The sequence below is a fragment of the Macaca mulatta genome, chromosome 13 (genome assembly GCF_049350105.2).
Source record: "Macaca mulatta isolate MMU2019108-1 chromosome 13, T2T-MMU8v2.0, whole genome shotgun sequence".
Lineage (NCBI taxonomy): Eukaryota > Metazoa > Chordata > Mammalia > Primates > Cercopithecidae > Macaca > Macaca mulatta.
Window position 1 is genome coordinate 54,649,863 of NC_133418.1, and position 15,557 is coordinate 54,665,419.

General features: G+C 44.1%; 1 protein-coding gene across 26 annotated transcripts in view; it reads left to right on the forward strand.

The window, feature by feature from the left end:
* The window catches only part of LOC106993001 (uncharacterized), a 138,349-nt gene that overhangs the window by 6,194 nt on the left and 116,598 nt on the right, over positions 1 to 15,557 (forward strand). For 24 of the 26 annotated variants that reach the window (XR_013402746.1, XR_013402727.1, XR_013402739.1 and 21 more), the window contains exon 4: positions 5,327 to 5,408. The gene's annotated coding sequence lies outside the window, so the exon portion shown is untranslated. Of the gene's footprint in view, positions 1 to 5,326; positions 5,409 to 11,022; positions 11,145 to 11,446; positions 11,539 to 15,557 lie in introns of all 26 variants that reach the window. The other 2 variants (XR_013402743.1, XR_013402745.1) reach the window with 2 other exon arrangements.

Below are 15,557 nucleotides of genomic sequence, written 5' to 3' on the forward strand. Positions count from 1 at the left end.
CTCGGCTCACTGCAGCCTCTGCTTCCCGGGTTCAAGTGATTCTCCTGTCTCAGCCTCCCAAGTAGCAGGACTACAGGCGTGTGCCACCACGCCTGGCTAATTTTTGTATTTTTAGTAGAGATGGGGTTTCACCGTGTTAACCAGGATGGAAAATTTTTTTTTTCTTTTTTTTTTTTGAGACGGAGTCTCGCTCTGTCTCCCAGGCTGGACTGTAGTGGCCGGATCTCAGCTCACTGCAAGCTCCGCCTCCTGGGTTTACGCCATTCTCCTGCCTCAGCCTCCCGAGTAGCTGGGACTACAGGCGCCCACCACCTCGCCCGGCTAGTTTTTTGTATTTTTTAGTAGAGATGGGGTTTCACCGTGTTGGCCAGGATGGTCTTGATCTCCTGACCTCGTGATCCGCCCGTCTCGGCCTCCCAAAGTGCTGGGATTACAGGCTGGAGCCACCGTGCCCGGCGAAAATTTTTTTATATGGAAAGGAGTGCTTTATTTCTCATAAGTAAATGCCAGGCTGGGAAGTGTAGCCTCCAGCCAGAAGCCAGAAACAGGCACTTCCAAGCAATATGTCTTACCCATTTTGTAGATAATAACAGTTTGACCTCATTTGCTGGTGACCCTGCACTGCTGTTAGGAGATCACTTCTTGGTTCTCTGAGAAATGTAAGAAGTGTGTTGGGGTTGGTATAGCTGGGTGTGGTGGCTCACAAGTGTAATCCCTCCACTTTGGGCAGCTGAGGCAGGAGGATTGTTTGAGCCTATGAATTCAAGACCAGCCTGGGCAACGTAGGGAGACCCTGTCTCTACCAAAATAATTATCCCAGCTACTGGGCAGGTTGAGGTAAGGAGTTTCAAACTAGCAGACTGCAAGGTGGAGGACAGGGAAGGGTATTCCAGGCAGAGGAAACAAAGGCCTGAAGTCAAAGAGAGCACAGTCCATTTAGAAGTTGTAGTCATTTCAGGAAGATATGAATGAAGGATGTTTACATTATCCAGTTTTTGGTGATTATTATTTTGCTACTTCAGTAGTGTAGATTATTGAGATTTGACTATACTTGCTAGAGCACAGAAAGTTAAAGGCCTTATTTTATAGCAATAATTCTCTTTTAAGGCGAAGACATCAGAAATTATACTTAAGGTCTACAGATTCTTTTTTTTTTTTTTTTCCTGAGCCAGTGTCTCGCTCTGTCACCCAGGTTGGAGTGCAGTGGCAAGATCTCGACTCACTGCCAGCTCCGCCTCCTGGGCTCATGCCATTCTCCTGCGTCAGCCTCCTGAGTAGCTGGGACTACAGGTGTCCACCACCACGCCCGGCTAATGTTTTGTATTTTTAGTAGAGATAAGGTTTCACTGCGTTAGCTAGGATGGTCTCGATCTGACCTCGTGATCCGCCCGCCTGGGCCTCCCAAAGTGCTGAGATTACAGGTGTGAGCCACCATGCCCGGCCATCTATCTAGAGCTTCTAAGGAGAAAATGTAAATTAAACCTAACTTTGAGTTAGCAAATGATGGATAACTCTCTGTCCCATAAAAGAAAGAAGGGGTAGGCCGAGCACTGTGGCTCACACCTGTAATCCCAGCACTTTGGGAGGCCAAAGTGGGCAGATCACCTGAGGTCAGGAGTTCAAGATCAGCCTGGCCAACATGGTGAAACCCCGTCTCTACTAAAAATACAAAGATTATCTGGGTGTGGTGGCACATGCCTGTAATCCGAGCTACTTAGGGGGCTGAGGCAGAACAATCCTTGAACCCGGAAGGCAGAGGTTGATCGTGCTATTGCACTCCAGCCTAGGCAAAAGAGTGAAACTCTGTCTCAAAAAAAAAAAAAAAAAAAAGGCAGGGCACAGTGCACAGTGTACTACTTCTTTCTCATCTAACTTTTGAATCTTACTGTGTTTTGCTTTGTTTCTGAGGAGGGGTATGTGTGGAAATTTAGGGTCTTTGTTAAACTGGTTAGGAGATTTGAGTTAGGGAAGAGAGAAAGGAGTTCAAGAATGATTGCTACTTTATGCAAAACAACAAAAAAAATACATTTAAATAACTTGTTTCTCTGATCCCACTTACTAAGTACAAGCAAGACTTAGGGATTTTGTCTCAGAGAGTTACTTCAACCAGACAAAGCATTTGTTCAACATTATTCACTGTGTAATATTCGTTGTGTCCCGATTAAGAGCATTGATTTTTGCTTTTTGCTTTTTGTATTTCTGAGACACGGATATAGCTGAATTAAATAGAAACCTTCTGTGTGTTCGTTGGATAGTGCTGGGATTTTTTTTTTTTTTTTTTTGAGACGGAGTCTCGCTCTGTCGCCCAGGCTGGAGTGCAGTGGCCAGATCTCAGCTCACTGCAAGCTCCGCCTCCCGGGTTCACGCCATTCTCCTGCCTCAGCCTCCCGAGTAGCTGGGACTACAGGCGCCCGCCACCTCGCCCGGCTAGTTTTTTTTTTTTTGTATTTTTTAGTAGAGACGGGGTTGCACCATGTTAGCCAGGATGGTCTCGATCTCCTGACCTCGTGATCCACCTGTCTCGGCCTCCCAAAGTGCTGGGATTACAGGCTGGAGCCACCGTGCCCGGCCAGTGCTGGGATTTTTATGTGGATTAAAAGAGAAGAAAAGTGTTATGTGTGGAATAGGAAAGAACAAGCTTAGAAAATGTATGTAGAGTTAGTGGTCATTTCTCACCCATTTTTATTCTTGATGTCTCAGTAGCATTTGACAGTCTGTTGCGCCCTAGCTTCATTTGTCTTCCAGGATGTCACTCCCTTGTTACTGTTCCTGCCTCACTGGTTCCTCCTTCTCAACTTTTTTTTTTCTTATTCTTCATCTCCTCAGCCTCCATTTATGGAGTACTCAGAGCAATCCTTGGATCCCTTCTCTGTCTACACTCTTTTCCTAGGTGCTCTCTTTCAAGACTTTATTTTATTTATTTATTTTTTTAGAGACGGAGTCTTGCTCTGTCACCCAGGCTGGAGTGCAGTGGCCGGATCTCAGCTCACTGCAAGCTCCTTCTCTCGGGTTCACGCCATTCTCCTGCCTCAGCCTCCTGAGTAGCTGGGACTACAGGCACCCGTCACTTTGCCCGGCTAGTTTTTTGTATTTTTTAGTAGAGATGGGGTTTCACCGTGTTAGCTGGGATGGTCTCGATCTCCTGACCTCGTGATCCGCCTATCTCGGCCTCCCAAAGTGCTGGGATTACAGGCTTGAGCCACCGCGCCCGGCCGACTTTATTTTTTAGAGACAGATTCTAACTCTGTTGCCCAGGCTGGAGTGCAGTGGTATGATCATAGTTGACTGTAGCCTTTGATTCCTGGTCTCAAGAAATCCTCCCACCCCTCCTCAGTCGCTAGTACTATAGGTACCTATCACCATGCCTGGCTAATTTATTATTTTTTTGTAGAGAGAGGGTCTCACTATGTTGCTCAGGCTGGACTTGATTAAGACTTTAAATGCCGTTATTCCCTGACAATTCGTGAGTTTACATTATTAGCTTGAATGTCTTTCCCTGAACTCAAGACTTATATCCAACTATTCGCTGGATATCTCCACTTGGGTGTCTAATAGTCTATTGAACTTATTAAAAAACTTCAGAACATCTCCTCTCAAATCTGCATTTCTGGAAGGTCCTCCCCATCTCAGAGTTGCTATTCATCTGTGTATTGAATATATAGAGAGTCTCCCTTAACTCTTGTTTTTTCATTCTCCTCATCCATTTCACCAGCAGGTCCTGTCAACTTCACCTTAAAATATATCCAGTATTTAAACACTTCCCACCACCTGCCCTGCTGCCACTGGAATAGCTTTCTAAATGATCTTCCTCCTTTTGCTCTTTGCCCCCTAAATCTAATTTTAACAGTGACCAGAATAATTCTTTTAAGTGTGTATTAGATCAAGTCACTGCTTTGCTGAAAACTGTCACCTGGGTGCCCAGATTAAAATCCCACCTGGATTAAAAGGTAGTGTCCCTATCATGGTCTACAAGACCATATAGGATCCACACTACCGTCTCCCAGTGCTCTGACTTCATACCACTTCCCCTTGTGCTATAGCCACACTGGTCTCCTTTGCAGTTGCTCCAGCATGCCATGCCTTGGGGCATTTGTAGTTGTTTTTTCTGCCAGGAACATCATTTTTCCAGATGTCAGTATGGCCTTCTCCCTTATCTCCTTCAGGTTTCTGCTCAACTGTCATTTAATCAGTGAAATATACCTTAACTGCCTTATTTAAAATAAAAGCTATCTCTCTGCATTCTGCTTTCTCTGCTCCCCTTCCCTGTTTTACTTTTCTGCATAGTGCTTGCTATTTGACATACTGTTCATTCATTCATTGTTCATTATTTGGCAAGTACTTATTGAGTGCTGTCTGCTGCGTGCCAGGCATTGTGTTCTAGGGACTCTCTACCATAGTTTATTACATGTTACCACCCACTAGAATGTAAATTTCATGATGGTTAGGGTTTTGTTTTGGTCATTGCTATAACCCCACTCCTAGAACAGTGCCTTTGACATAGGAGCTGAATGAATAAATTTATTTAATTTTTTGTTTTTTGAGACAGAGTCTCGTTCTGTCCCCCAGGCGGGAGTGGCGCGATCTCGGTTCACTGCCACTTCTACCTTCCAGGTTCAAGTGATTCTCCTGCCTCAGCCTCCTGAGTAGCTGGGATTACAGGCGTGTGCCACCACGCCTGGCTAATTTTTGTATTTTTAGTAGAGACGGGGTTTCACTGTGTTGGTCAGGCTGGTCTCAAACTCCTGATCTCGTGATCCGCCTACCTCGGCCTCCAAAAGTGCTGAGATTACAGGAGTGAGCCACCGCGCCCGGCTAATTTATTTAATTTTTATTTTTTATTTTTTGAGACAGAGTTTCACTCTTGTTGCCCAGGCTGGAGTGCAGTGGCGTCGTCTCAGCTCACTGCAACCTCTGCCTCCTGGCTTCAAGTGAGTCTCCTGCCTCAGCCTCCTGTGTAGCTGGGACAACAGGTGGACACCACCATGCCCAGCTAATATTTTGTATTTTTAGTAGTAGAGACGGGGTTTCATCACGTTGGCCAGGCTGGTCTCGAACTGCTGACCTTGGGTGATCTGCCCTCCTCGGCCTCCCCAAGTGCTGGGATTACAAGCGTGAGCCACTGTGCCCGGCCGACAGTTTCTTTTTAAAGTAAATATTATTTATCTCTGCTTTATTTTGGAAAAAAAAAAAGTTTTATAATAAGTGTATGCTTTTTTTTTTCCAATGAGAGTAATAAAGGTTTTACTTTTAAAAACAAAGACTTTAGAATATTGCTTTTTATAGAGTAACATGTTTCTAATAAATATTTCCCTTTTTCTCCATCCAGTTACTTATCCTGTATTACATGAGGGAAATGAAACAAAAAGACTACAGCCCCACTCCCAGCTACTCCGTGAGGTGGTAGCTAGGTAAGAAAACAACCCTTTCCTTTTAGATGAAATTGGAACTTAGGAGGTAGTAATCTTTGGGAGAGGCTTAAAGGGATTGATAATGATGATAAAAAATAATAGTAATGGCCATTTTTGATGAACCAGGCACTGTGCTAAGCACTTTATGTTGGTTGCCATCTTCTAACAACCATATGATTGTTGTACTATGAGAATTAGAGCCAGTGTAGTGTAGGAGTAAGGAGCATAGACTTTGGAGTCGGACCTCTTGCTTTGACACCTGAGTTTTGCCAGTATCTGATTGTGTGGCCTTGAACAAGAAAACTGTGCCTCATTTGTACAGATAGTCCCTGACTTACAGTGGTTCGACTTACAATTTTCAACTTTACGATGGTGCAAAAGCCATATACGTTAATTAGAAACTGCACTTGAAATTCTGAATTTTGATCTTTTCCTGGCCTAGTGTCACATGGTATGATATATTCTCATGATGCTGGGCTGCACCAACAAGCTGCAGCTCCCAGTCAGCCATGCAATCATGAAGGCAACCAATATTGCACACTGTACTGTTTTTAATAAATTACATGAGATATTCAGGTTTATAATAGGTATTGTATTAGATGATTTTGCCGAGCTAGAGGCTAATGAATATAAGTGTTCTGAGCATATTTAAGATAGACTTGGCTAAGCTATGATGTTTGGTAGGCTAAGTATATTAATTGTGTTTTTGACTTACGGTATTCGGGATGTAACTCATCATAAGTCAAGGAGCATCTGTATCTGTACAGTGAGGATAATGATAATACCTACCTCCTAAGATGGTGGTGACAGTTAAATGACATAAACTATGTAAAGTGCTTAGCATAGTGCTTGGCGCATAGAAAGTGCTTACCAAATGTCAGCTGTTATCATAAAAATTAAAATAGTTGTTATTCTCATTTAAAAGATGGATGAACAAAGGCTTAGAGAAATAAGGTAAATCAAGTAATTTGCCTAGGTCACACAGTATATAAATGATGGAACTAGTTTGCACCCAGGCAGTCAAACTCCAGAGCTTTTGCTATTAACCATTATGCTGCATCACCTTAGTAGGTTGAGAGGAAGACTGGGCAAAAACTGCATCTTGTCAAACTTGAGTGTAGGGGTAAAGGTCAGGCTTGAGTTCTGACTTACCTAACCTGCATTGTGATCTTAAGGATCTTATCAGTGTAGCATGTGCCTTGATTATTCTCTGAATTGATTCTTCCCTAGATCCAAAGACATGAATGATAGGTTAGTTATATTCTTCTGCTGAGGGTTTGGGTGTTTTCTGGGCCAGGAAATGGAGCTTAACAAACACCTGTGTCTCAGTGCTTTTTGGACCAGAAGTAAGAGCTTGTCCAGCCTCTCTTGCTATTATGCTTGTTTATTTTCTCACGTGACTGGTAATGATGAGTAGTAGAACAGCGTACACATTGAGAATTCTCTTTTTTTTTTTCTTTGAGACGGAGTTTCGCTCTTGTTGCCCAGGCTGGAGTGCAATGGCGTGACACTGGCTCACCGCAACCTCCGCCTCCCAGGTTCAGGCACTTCTCCTGCCTCAGCATCCCAAGTAGCTGAGATTACAGGCATGTGACACCATGCCCGGCTAATTTTGTGTTTTTACTAGAGATGGGGTTTCTCGATGTGCCTCAGGCCGGTCTTGAACTCGCAGCCTTAGGTGAGCCGCCTGCCTCAGACTCCCAAAGTGCTGGGATTACAGGCATTGAGCCACTGTGCCCGGCCACACATTGAGAATTTTCTACATGCTATGTACTCTACACGAATTATCTCATTTAATCCTTAAAAATAACCTCATGGTGACCTTTATCCCTGTTTTATAGAGTTGAAGAGAGGTTAGAAAACTTGCTTCAAGTTGTGCAGTTAATAAGTAGTAGAGCAGGGATTTAAATAAGGCAGTCTGACCTGAGTTCATGCTTGCGTTTTTTTTGTTGAGATGGAGTCTTGCTCTGTGGCCAGGCTGGAGTGCAGTGGTGCGATCTTGACTCACCGCAACCACCTCCGTCTCCTGGGTTCAAGCGATTGTCCTGCCTCAGCCTCCTGTGTAGCTGGGACTACAGGCACGTGCCAGCATGCCCAGCTAGTTTTTGTATTTTTTAGTAGAGATGGGGCTTCACCATGTTGGCCAGGATGCTCGATCTCTTGACCTCGTGATCCGCCCCCCTTGGCCTCCCAAAGTGCTAGGATTGCAGGCATGAGGCACTGCGTCCAGCCCCAAGTTCATGCTCTAACCTCTGCACTCTACTGCCTGTAGTCTTTTCTTACCTCTGTTAAGTAGGTAGTGTGGACTGTGTGGTTTAAGAGTAGTAGGGCCAGTTCTGTTTTTCTCATATGAAAAATGGGAAGATTTTGACCACTGGACTAGGAATAACGAGGACTATGATCTTGTCTTGGCTCTGCCACCAACTTGCCATATTTAGGATTTCACTTTTTTTAGTTTTATGGTGCTCATTTATTAAACAAAGGGGTTGCGACCAGGCGCGGTGGCTCATGCCTGTAATCCCAGTACTTTGGGAGGCCAAGGTGGGTGGATCACGAGGCCAGAAGTTTCACACCAGCCTGGCCAATATGGTGAAACTCTGTCTCTACTAAAAATACAAAAAAAAGGCCGGGTGTTGTGGCGTGCGCCGGTAGTCCCAGCTACTCGGGAGGCTGAGGCAGGAGAATCACGTGAAACCAGGAGGTGAAGGTTGCAGTGAGTCGAGATTGTGCCACTGCACTCCAGCCTGGGCGACAGAGCAAGACTCTGTCTCCAAAAAAAACAAAAACAAAAACAAAAAAACAAAAACAAAGGAGTTGCTCTAGATGGCTTCTGAGGTCTCTTTGAACTCTGATGTCCTGTAATTGATCATAGGAAGTAAGAGTAACACGTGTTTAGCTCCTTGAGTTTGGGGCAGTGGTATTTGTGAGTTCTTTTTTTTTTTTTTTGGAAACAGAGTTTCTGTCGCCCAGGCTGGAGTGCAGTGGCACGATCTTGGCTCACTGCAAGCTCTACCTCCTGGGTTCACGCCATTCTGCCTTAGCCTCCTGAGTAGCTGGGACTACAGGCGCCCACCACCATGCCCGGCTAATTTTTTTGTATTTTTAGTAGAGACGGGGTTTCACCACGTTAGCCAGGATGGTCTGGATCTCCTGACCTCGTGATCCGCCCGTCTCAGCCTCCCAGAGTGCTGGGATTACAGGCGTGAGTCACCACGCCCAGCTGTGAGTTCTTAGAGAGTCTGCCTTGTGCAGGGAAGATGCCAGATTCTAGGGCAAGGGATGAGCCGTCTCCCTGAAGAAGGTAGATCTAGGTTCTTTTTTGAGGCTGGTTGCCAAGGGAACCCAGCCTCTGGCCAGCAACAGCCAGGAATGCTTTGGTTGAGGCTTGGGTACACATAATGAAAACAAGCCGCACATTTAGGTTTCATTCCTTGCCTTTCTCCCATTTCTACCTTTTCTTTTTCTTTCCTTTTTAAGCTGCTAGTTTTAAACACGTTCGTGTGTCAGACACTGTTTTAAGTACTTAACATTAAGTATCGTATCATTTAATCTTCACAGTAATCTTACGAAATAGGTACTCCTATTCTAAACTAGAGGCAAGTAGAGTTAAGTAATTTGTCCAGATTTACTCAAGAGAAAGTAGTATCACACCTGTACTTTTAGCTACTAAGTTGTACTACCTGGTTGGATCTTTAAATAGAAGGAGGACTTCTTATTTATTAGTGGTTTTTGTTTTGTTTTGTTTTTATTTGGAATAAAAACTCTTGGAGCTAGAGCCTTTGAAGTAATTTAATGCAGTCTCCTTGTCTCCAGCTTGCCATCCAGTTACAGGAATGCTTTCTATCATTCTCCTGACAAATGATCTTTCAAGTTCTCTTTGAATACCTCCATTAATAGGGGAGCTCATCACTTCTTGAGGATATTATTGTTGAAAAGCTCTCATTGGTAGAAATATAATAATACTTTTTTGAGACAGGGTCTTGCTCTGTCTCACAGGCCAGAGTGCAGTGTTGGATTACAGCTCACTGAAGCCTCAGCCTCCGTAGCGCAAGTGATCCTCCCCCTCAGCTTCTCCCGAGTAGCTGGGAATACAGGCACATGCCACCATGCCCAGCTGTTGTTTTTTTTTCTTCTTTTTTTTTTTCTTCTTTTTGTTTGTAGAGGCAGGGTTTCACTATATTGTTCAGACTGTTCTCGAATTCCTGGGGTCAAGTGATCTTTCTGCCTTGACCTCCTAAAGTACTGGGATTATAGGCATGAGCCACCATGCCCAGCAAAAATTATTTATTTTATTTTATTTTATTTTTATTTTATTTTTGAGACAGAATCTTGCTCTGTTACCCAGGATGGAGTGCAGTGGCACAATCTTGGCTCACTGCAACCTCTGCCTCCCGAGTTTAAGTGATTCTGCTGCCTCAGCCTCCCCAGTAGCTGGGAGTACAGGCACCTGACATCATGCCTGGCTAATTTTTAAATTTTCAGTAGGGACAGGGTTTCACCATGTTGACTAGGTTGGTCTCAAACTCCTGACCTCAAATGATCCTCCTGCCTCTGCCTCCCAAAGTGCTGGGATTACTGGCGTGAGCCACTGTGCCCGGCCACCTGGTCTTTTTCTATTTTTTTTTTTTTTTTTTGAGACGGAGTCTTGCTCTGTCACCCAGGCTGGAGTGCAGTGGCCGGATCTCAGCTCACTGCAAGCTCCACCTCCCGGGTTTACGCCATTCTCCTGCCTCAGCCTCCCGAGTAGCTGGGACTACAGGCGCCCGCCACCTCGCCCGGCTAGTTTTTTTTTGTATTTTTTAGTAGAGACGGGGTTTCACCGTGTTAGCCGGGATGGTCTCTCGATCTCCTGACCTCGTGATCCGCCCGTCTCGGCCTCCCAAAGTGCTGGGATTACAGGCTTGAGCCACCACGCCCGGCCCTTTTTCTATTTTTAAGAGACAGGGTCTTGCTATTTCACCCAGGCCAAAGTGCAGTGGTGTGATCATAGCTTACTGTAGCCTTGAACTCCTGGGCTGAAGTGATCCTCCTGCCTCAATCTTCTGAGTAGTTGGGACTACCGTGTGCCACCATACCAGGCTAATTCTAAAAATTTTCTGTAGAGACTAGGTGCAGTGGCTCATGCCTGTAATCCCAGCACTTTGGGAGGCCGAGGTGGGTGGATCACTTGAGTCCAGGAGTCTGAGATCAGACTGGCCAATGTGGTGAAACCCCATCTCTACTAAAAATAAAAATAAAAAAGTTCGTTGGGCATGGTGGTTCACATCTGTAATCCTACCTACTTGGGAGGCCGAAACACGAGAATTGCTTGAACCCAGGAGGCAGAGGTAGCAGTGAGCCGAGATCGTGCCACTGCACTCCAGCCTGGGCAACAGAGCAGGACTCTTTCTTATAAAAAAAAAAAAAAAAAGAAAAATTTCTGTAGATATTGGGTCTTGCTATGTTGCCTGGGTTGGTCTTGGACTCCTGACCTCAATCAGTCCTCCTGCCTTGGCCTCCCAAAGTGCTGGGATTACAGACATGAGCCACTGCGCCCTGCTGAAAATTATTTCTTATTTTGAATTGAAATCTAATCGAGATTTCTCATTAATTTTTATTTTTATTTATGTTTGAGATGGAGTCCCACTCTGTCGCCCACGCTGGAGTGCAGTGGCATGATACTGGCTCACTGCAGCCTCCACCTCCTGGGTTCAAGTGATTCTCCTGCCTTGGCCTCCTGAGTAGTTGGGATTACAGGTGTGTGCCACCACTCCTGGCTAATTTTTGTATTTTTAGTAGAGATGGGATTTCACCATGTTGGCCAGGCTGGTCCCGAACTCCTCATCTCAGGTGATCCTCCCACCTCAGCCTCCCAAAATGCTGGGATTACAGGCATGAACCACTGTGCCTGGCCTAATTTTAGACCAGTACCCCAGAACTATACAGAATAAACATAATACATTTTCCGCATGCCAACTTGTGAACCCTTGAAGACAGTCTTCCTATGTATAAGACATATTTGCAGTTTATCCTAATATCTAAACTTTCTTTCAATTCAGATCAGTCTGCACAAAAGGAATTTCTACCTCTCCCTACTTTGTAAATGCAGCCTGACAAATTTGTGCTTCACTTAGGATTATTTAGTTAGAAGGTGGGTATGCTTTCCCTTCCTCCTTGAAGAATGAATAAATGTTGACCTAAGTTTACAATTGTCTATGAGTTTGGAGGGTTTACAGTCTCCTACTCTTGTAATCATTAGGTGGTCAGGCTGCTGCTCTGCTGCATACACCATCAGAGCTCACAAAATGGCTGGAAGTTTATCCGGGCACTTGACAAACTGCATTTACTTCATCAGGCCACTAGGTGATGAACAACTCACAAACCCAGACTGCCAAGGACTGTGGTGTACAGGGCAGTTTCTGCTTATACTTGGAAAGGCCTTTTGAAGTTATCTGGTCCAAACTCATTAAAAGTTTTTTGTTGGAGAGGGGAAACATATGTTTTTTATATAGTTTGTCTTTCCTAGCTTTGTTACAGTTAAATATTAATTGGCTGGGACATTTTTTTTTTTGATACGAAGTCTCACTCAGTCATCCAGGCTGGTGTGCAAGGGCGCAATCTCGGCTCACTGCAACCTCCGCCTCTTGAGTTCAAGTGATTCTCCTGCCTCAGCCTCCTACAGGTGTGTGCCACCATGCCCAGCTAATTTTTGTATTTTATTTTTTTAGTAGAGACAGGATTTCGCCATGTTAGGCTGGTATCGAGCTACTGACTTCGTGATCGTCCGCCTTGGCCTCCTAAAGTGGTGGGATTATAGGCGTGAGCCACCGCTCCCAGTCAAGTAGGACATTTCTTTGAGTGATTTTCTTAGAAGTGGGGCATGGGTGGTACTTTCAAAGTCTTTTAATGTCCAATTTCTTTTTAACCTTTGTGTATGAATGATATTGTGGTTAGGTTTAGAATTCTTGGAATACTGGTCCTAGTCTCGACAGAGTCTAAGTAGCTTTCCAGTGTTTTGAGTTTCTAGTGATACAGATGAGAAGTCCAGTGGGATTTTTTTTCCTTGTAAGTAATAATCTGTTCTCTTGTTCTGGAAGTTTGTGAATTTTTATTTATACTTAGAATTTCCTGTGGTATGCTTCCTGTATGTCTTTTTGTTTTGTGTTGTTTTTTTTGAGATGGAGTCTTGTTCATGTCGCCCAGTCCGGAGTGCAGTGGCACGATCCCGACTCTTTGCAACCTCTGCCTCCTGGGTTCAAGCGATTCTTCTGCCTCAGCCTCCTGAGTAGCTGGGATTACAGATGCTTGCCACCACGCCTGGCTAATTTTTGTATTTTTAATAGAGATGAGGTTTTGCCATGTTGGCCAGGCTGAGGTGTATGCCTTTTAAAAATAACCCTTGTTGGCACTCGATGAGCCTTTTAGACTTAAGAACTTAAAGTCTTTTTTCAGTTCGAGGTTGTTTTATTGCTTCCCTTTCTTTTGTTTCCAACCTCTTTACTTTATAGATGAGGAAATTGAAATTGAGCTCAGAAAGGTGAAGTGACTTGTCCAAGGTCATATAGCTAGTTACAGATGAACCTCAAGCAAATAACCTGACTCCTTTGATGAACTAGACTTTTGTGTATTGAATATTACTCCATTGAGAGGGCCATTATGAACAACTTGGAAACTTTTTAGTGAGACAGGAATTTTGCGAAGGCTTTGAGGGGAGATGAAGAATGAGGAAGGGATAAAATTCATTATGTGTGGCCCATTTGAAGGGCTAAAGAATTCGCACGTTCCCTGCGTCCCAGTTATTGGAGCTACCCCAAAGCTCTAAAATGTAATAAAACCAGGAAGTTGCTTGAGCACTCGGAGAGTTAGATTTTTAGTAGTCAGGAGTTGGATAAATGTGGTCATGCCCTATTGTAAATATCAGAAAACATAAATGGCATTTGAAGGCTTGGAGACAGACATCATAAACCATGTCTTATCAGTGGTCTGGTTTCTGTTTTGAGTTCCAACCTGGGACGCTTCTGCTGGGAACCACCTGTTCCTGGCTCTGTTGATCTTTGGATTTCCCCAGCCCTTTAGTCCCTTTCAGTTTTGAAATGAAACCTACTCTAGAGGGCGAGGTCAGGTATGAAGAGGACTTTGACAGCTCACCTTGGGTTGTTTTTTTTTCCCCAGAGCTATCTAGTATATGACTGTGTGAGGTGTCAGGACCAGCAGGCTGTGATATAGATTAATTGATGGTGAATCAGCTGTTGGGTAAGGTCTGGGCTGTGTCATTTTTTGGGTAACCAGGAAAACATGACCAAGTACATTGTCTTTCACCTACAGAAAGTTGAAACTTAAGGGTACAATCACCAGAAAGCTGCCCATGATCATCTCTGCCTTTGGTTTACTGACGAAGGAAAAGCTTTTTTTTTTTTTTTTTTTTTGGAGACAAGAGTTTTGCTCTTGTTACCCAGGCTGGAGTGCAATGGCACAATCTCTACTCACTGCAGCCTCCACCTCCTGGGTTCAAGCGATTCTCCTGCTTCAGCCTCCCAGTAGCTGGGATTACAGGCATGCAACACCACGACTGGGTAATTTTGTTTTTTTTTTTTTTAGTAGAGACGGGTTTTCTCCATTTTGGTCAGGCTGGTCTTGAACTCCTGACCTCAGTCAGGTGATTCACCCGCCTCGGCCTCCCAGAGTGTTGGGATTACAGGCATGAGCCACTGTGCCTGGCCGAAGGAAAGGCTTTAATTTGCCTTCATCTTGCCTCATTTGTAGATCTTCCTTACCTCCTTTCTATTTACATCTGTAACTTCGTTCTGCTGCTCTAGCTACTAAACCTTTACTAATGTGCCTTTTGGAATTGCTGCTTTGGAATTGACTCCTCTAGATACGCCTAGAAACCCCTGTTCTCCAACCAGACTCTCACAGAATGCAGCTTGACTCCTCCTTTTTCTGTAAACCTGGTTTCCATAAGATTGCAGCACTTCACTTGGAATCTTCACAAATGAAACTAGCTCGCTCGTCAACCCACCCCTTACTACTTCACCCCTGACTTTGCGTGACTGTTGCTCAGCCCCATTCCTCAGCACTCCAGAGCTGCTTCCAAATGGCCAGATACTTTCAGATACCTTTTTCTGTTTGAAATTTCTGCTGGCCAGCAAGGCCACTTGATCACTGTCCTTGAAGCTGGCATCTATACCCATTTCCCCTGTGTGTGTTGAGACTTTGGTGTCTGATCTCTCCTCCTAGGGCTATAGCCCAGGCTCAGGGATTGGTGGCCAGGCCTTGCCTGGAGCCAAGGATTTGGGATAGAGTATGGAATTAGGGGGCTTGGTGTTAACATTTCAGAGGTAGGCAGATGAGAAGCCAGAATACGTGAACCTCAAGGCCAGTGGAGGATGGGAAGGACAGAGAGAATTTAGTATCTGAAGCAAAAGATTTCCTTTGTAAGCTCCTCCTTCTGTGCATTCTTTTTGAAAAATTATTTAATTTACAGAGAATATAATAAATTATATTTTTAAAATATCAAAACATCGTAGAGCATATTTTGACTATTCCTGTCTCCCCATTTCAGTTATTTCTGTATTCACTAGAGGTAACGTGTTGGTGGTTTGGAATGTACCTGCCATACTTTTTCCTGTGTGTTTGCTTACATAAGTATGAACCCAGAAAAAATTTAAAGTATTATTTTGCGTTTTATTTAATTCTCTATACAAGTGATATAACATTTTATGTATCGTTCTGGTATTCTTTGATTTAATAACATGCTTTGACAGTATTCCATGTTAATACAAAAAGGCATATCTCATTCTTTTTGGTGCTGGATAGTATTTCATAGAATGGATATGCTGTATTTTAGTTGGCTATTTTTCTATTGAGACATTAAGGTATTTCCAGTTTTTGGGTGATCTCAACCTCTTTGGCGGCTTCAATTACCATCTACACGTGGATGGTTCCCAAATCTCCAGCCCAGATCTCTAGACCAGATTATCCAACTGCTTACAACTCCACTGGGATGTCTTGTAGCCCCCTGCTTTTTCTCACTTGCTCCTTCTCCAGTGCCCAATCATATACATTATAGACAGCATGCAGTAGCTAAAGCCCCAAACATAGCAATGATTAATCATTCCTTCCTTCCCTTCCCACATCTGACAACCAGTCACTAGGACTTGTCCTCCCTAC